Below are 5,672 nucleotides of genomic sequence, written 5' to 3'. Positions count from 1 at the left end.
TTTTTTTGGTGTTAAAATATCTTTTTTTTTTTAATGAAAAGCTAATTAAAATTAAGTGGCTATCTTATTATTATTTTTTTTTGATGTTTTCACTAAGGAAATAGATGACCCAATGTGAATTTTCTCAGAAAATTCTCTGTCCATGAAAATCTAAAGTCCAAAATAGGGTAAACAAAGAGCTTATTTCTGCCCAAGCCTGATGCAGCTGGTGAACAAGGACCTGTGGGATGTGGTGGGCAGTTAGTAGTTTTGGAGGCAAATGGAATAGGATTTGAAGGCTACATAACTTTAGGGAAATTACTTAACCTAGCTAAGTAATTCATTTATTTGCCTGTACCAGCTCAACTAATGCTACCTTTGTCTCAAATTTTTGTGAAAATTAAAAAATGAGTGGTCGGCTCTTTAATAGCTCAATGCAAATGCCACCTTTTCAAAGAGGTCTTACTTGCTCTACCCTACCTAATATGCTCTCTTTTCTTCTCCATTCACTCAGCCATTCTCTACCTGAAGTCAGGGTAGTTTTCATTCTCTGGATTTATTTTACTATCCCAACCAGAATATAAGATTCATGAGAGAAGGGAGCTCATCTGTCTTATTCCCATGGCATCCCTAGCAATTAAAATATATTGCAAAACCATGGTACTACTCAATAAATATTCATTGACTATCGAATGAATATAAAGTGTTTGACACAAAAAAAGACTCAATAAACATTAGTTCCCTTCTTTCTGAATGAGAAAAAAATAAGTCCATCTTCCTAAAGTGTCATGTGGGTCTTCATTTTCTGAGACCATCAGAACTCATGCCCAGCACATAAGGTATCTGTCTTTCCAAATATGTTCCCAGACTAGGAAGTAATTCTTTAGGTAACTGTTAGTTAATAAGGTCATCATTATTTCAGAGCTGGCTACAATTAAGAATGATTATGTGATGGCAAACTCAAATTGGGCTTTGGATGTGTATTTAGTGTACTCAATAAAGAGAATGCCTAATATTTGGGATTCACACAAATTGCCAGGGAAATGTCATTTAAAGTCTTCCATTTTAAGACTGTGTAGACTCTCTGGTAATTGTTTATATTAATTCGCATTTCAAATTAGTATTGAAAACTCTCACCAAGCAATCATCATCAGCTAAATTGACTTATTCTGCTAAAAACTAACATTAACAATAATAAAAAAATGTTTAATGGAACATAATCATGCTAACTACTAATATTAAAAAGAGGAAAGAGGCTTCCGATGGCAGAGCAGCAGATTACCTAGAGCCTGGTGAAATGGAGCTCAAGACCATGAGCAGATATACTTAGCCCAGTAGACTCAGCTGCTTTCCCCCATCCAACCATGGTATTGTTGGCCATTGGTACATTCTTCACCAACTGGTTCCTCCTTTATGAGGTCATCTCCACCAAGTGCTCTTGGGACATCTACAAAGAGCTCCTTCTCCTTCGTGGCCTCACTCTTCATAGGCTTTGGGATCTTCTTCATGCTGCTTTTGGTAGGCATCTTTATATGAGCTCCCAAGGGTTCCAACCAAGCAGCTTCACTGAATCCCTGTTTTTGTAAATTAATTTTTTCAAATATTTGCTAAAAGTGTCCTACCTACTGCTCACAATAAAGGCAGATGTGGGGAAGGGGAGGGAAAAGGAGGAAGGAAGGAAAGAAAGAGGAAAGAAGGAAGGAAGGAAGGAAGGAAGGAAGGAAGGATACAAGACAGAAACTAACTTTAACATTTCTAGGAAGGAAGGAAGGAAGGAAGGAAGGAAGGAAGGAAGGAAATTTCCAAAATGCCCCTTCCTAAGGAAGGTGAGGCTCAAGCCCAACAAGGAAGTGTTTTCTGGCCATAATGCAAGTGTGTGTGTGTGTGCGCGCGCGCACGTGCACACATGCGTGTGTGTGTCTGGGGCAAGGAAACAAGAAACTGAGTGGGACAATCCCTGTATTAAGTGTAGTTGTCATTCATCACTTACTCTGAGTACTAAGTGCCTATGTTTCAGGGATTGATCGCCATTCAAACACATTTGTCAAAGCTCTAACTCTTCCCTTGGCAAGAACAGTATCCTGTGCAGCTGTGGGAAGTAGTGGGAAAATAAGCCAGGTAGCATTGGTGGACACACAAGCCAAGACTTGCTGTGCCAATACTTGTTTAGCACAGTGCTAGGTACTATAAAAAAAATACCTAGATTTCCAGCTCAGGGTCCAATTTATTAGAAGCTTGGAAATCACCACTTCCATCCTTAGGAAAAGAAAATGTTAAATAAACTAAAAATTATGACTTTTCTTGGAAACATCAGAGAACTGAGGTTGTAGGGCAAAGCACTATGCCAAATCCTGGAGAGCCTCAGCTGAGGTCTGCTCATAAGGAACAGAAGCCACTGGGGTCATAAACTGGTAGGAACATTTAAAGGGTAATTTTGATAAATTGTTGGAGGCTGAGTATGGACTAGCTTAAGAGTGAGAAAATCCTGGGAGCTGAAGATCTTAGGGGTCCTCACACTTTCATGGATTTCACCTCCAAGAATCCCACCACGTTCTCATGGTGAAGAGACAAGAAAGATCACCTCATGACTATGGCAAGGGGAGGGCAAGACTACCAATGTATTCTTGGTAATGTACCCAGAGGGTTCTCCATAATGAAGACCTACTCTTCAGAGTCTTATTCTACCTAGAAGAAGGACAGGTCTTACAGTATAACCCTCTCTAGCTTTCATCTCATTTAAAGGAGGGGAAAAGGAAGCTAAATAAATAAATAAATAAAATGCACACACACACAAGTGAAGGCCATAGCCCAGAGATACAAGGCCATTAAAAGACTGAGACTTAATTATAAGATTATAGTCTTCTCTCCCCTATACCTTACAACCACACCAACAGTATAAAAACAGTAAATTCAGCTGAAAAAAATACAAGGCTCAGACTCTACTTAAGAAGGAATTTTTAGAGAAACTGAAAGTCATTACTAAAATCAATAAATGGCTCCAACATCTAGCCCCAATTCCCATTTGGGGAAATTGGAAGAAATGTTGGATTCCATCGGCAGTAGCTTAAGAGGAAGGCCCATTTGCCCTTCAGTAGAAGCTTCCTTCCAACTTTTCTCTACCAAAGAAGCTGCACAGGCTCTACAATATAATTCCTTGCCTAAATTAGAAAGTAACGGGTGGTAAGGGCTTGGTGTCTGCCATACTCTGAGGTCTTAAACTAAGGAAGAAGTTTCTTTTGCCTCAATAAGCTGTGTCTCTCATAAAATCTGTATTAGTCAGGGTTCGCTACAGAAAAAAGAACCAATACGATGGATGGATAGATAGATAATAGAGGATAGATAGATGATAGACAGTTGATAGATATAGATAGATAGATGATAGATGATAGATAGATAGATAGATAGATAGATAGATAGATAGATATAGATAGATAGATAGATAGATAGATGATAAATAGATGGATGATATTTAGAAATAAATTTCTTTCAAGACTTCCAAAGTCTTCTCCAGGCTAGCAGGCCGGAGACCCAGAAAAGAGTTGATACTGCATTGCAAGTCCAAAGGCAATCTGCTGGCAGAATTTCCTCTTCTTTTAGGGAGGTCAGTTCTTTCTCTATTGAGGTTTTCAACTGATTAGATGAGGCCTACTCACAATATGGAGGGCAATCTGCTTTACATGAAGTCTCCTGATTTAAATGTTAATCTTATCTAAAAAATACTTTCACTGAAACATCTAGAATAATATTTAACCAACTATTTCATTACCATGGCCTAATCAAGTTGACACAAAACTAATGATTTCAAGTCCACCCCTCGTCAACTTGACACCCAGACAGATCTTAAACCATACTTAATCTCTAAATAAAGACAATAATGAGGTCATATGCACCTGACATAATACACCTATCCTGCATACACCAGAAATACACTAGCCTTTTCACCAGAAGAAGATGCAAAGTCCTTCGGTAGTATGCAACTTTTGCCAGCAAATGTCAGTTCTCAGAACAGTGCCCAGGAAGGATCCTCACTAAAAAACAGTAACAAACACATGGTCTCCCATAGAATGTCAATTTTATGGCTGCTATTTTAAGAAGTACTTTAATTACTTGTTTTCTGGGGCAGGATTGCCACATAAAACCATTTTCTTTTAGCTGGTGAATTTTCAAACTAAGTTCTTATTTCTCACTCTGACACAAATAGTATGTAAAAGAAAAAAAATAATGAATTGGATTCAGAATTTCTCTTACATTTTCTTCCTTTCTCTATATAATATTTTAACCCTTTGTGGGAAGAGACAAAATTTTACATCACACAAAAGATACTTTATGCGAACAGTGTGAATATTTAGTAGTGACAATAGATTTGAGATTTGGGAAAAAGCTAAACAGTAAGTTGAATTTTCCACCTTAAAGACTATAGTTTAACTAATAATAACTTCAAGGACCCAATTTCTTCCAAAAAAAATTACCAATGGGAAAGATACAGTGTTGATAACTAGAGATATTATTAACTTAGGTTTGCCTTCTGCCTTGGTTCACAAATGCTTTTGCCTTGTAGAATTTTTAATAATAGCCAGATCTCCTGCTTGGTAAATGTAAGTTCTAATATTATTTTTAGAAGAGTGCTTAGATATGTTTTATTCCTTGTAAATAGTAGGTGCTTAATCATATTTGTGGAATGAACAATGGAATTAGAAATAACAAGTGTTAAAACCACAATGAGATAATACCTCACACCTGTCAGAACAGCCTTCATCAATAAATCAACAAACATCAAGTGTTGGCAAGGATGTGGAGAAAAGAGAAACTTCATGCACTCTTGGTAGAATTGGAAAATGATGCAACCTGTATGGAAAAAAATATGGAGGTTTCTCAAAAAATTAAAAATAGAACTACCATATGACCCAGCAATTCCACTTCTGGGTATTTATCCAAAGAAATCCAAAACACTAATTTGAAAAGATGTATGAATGCTTATGTTCATTGCAGCATTATTTACAGTAGCCAAAATATGGAAGCAAACTAAGTGTCCATCAGGAGATGACTGGATAAAGAGGGAGTGGTACACATATACAATGGAATGTTACTTGGTCATAAAAAAGAATGAAATCTTATTTGCCATGACGTGGATGGACCTAGAGGGTATTATGCTAAATGAAATAAGTCAGACACAGAAAGACAAATACCACATGATCTCACTTACATGTAGAATGTAAAAAGAAGAAGAAGGGAGAAGGAGGAGGAAGAGGAGGAGGAGGAGGAGGAGGAAGAAGAGGAGGAGGAGAAGAGTAGGAGAAATGAACAAGCAAAACAAAAACAAACTTACAGATACAGAGAACAAATTGATGGTTGTCAGATTGGAGGGGAACTGGGTGAAAAAGGTGAAGAGATTAAGAAGTACAAATTGGCACTAATAAATCATCACAGGGATGTAAATAACAGCATAGGAAATATAGTCAATACTATTGTAATAACTATGTGTGGTGTCAGGTGGGTACTAGACTTATCGGAGTGATCGCTTTGTAAGTTGTATAAGTGTCTTATCACTATGTTGAACACCTGAAAATAATATAATATTGTATGTGAACTGTAATTGAAAAATAAATTAATTGAAAAAAAGAAATAACAAGCGTTGGCAAGGATATAGAGGAAAGGGAACCCTGTGCACTATTGGTGGGAATGTAAATTGGTGC

General features: G+C 37.1%; 1 pseudogene; it reads left to right on the top strand.

The window, feature by feature from the left end:
* Positions 1-1,276: 1,276 nt before the first annotated feature.
* Positions 1,277-1,515, top strand: LOC102887171 (annotated as a pseudogene).
* The last annotated feature ends 4,157 nt before the right edge of the window (positions 1,516-5,672 follow it).

Source organism: Pteropus alecto, unplaced genomic scaffold, assembly GCF_000325575.1.
Source record: "Pteropus alecto unplaced genomic scaffold, ASM32557v1 scaffold104, whole genome shotgun sequence".
NCBI classification, from domain to species: Eukaryota; Metazoa; Chordata; class Mammalia; order Chiroptera; family Pteropodidae; genus Pteropus; species Pteropus alecto.
This window is presented reverse-complemented; position numbering and strand designations above follow the sequence as displayed.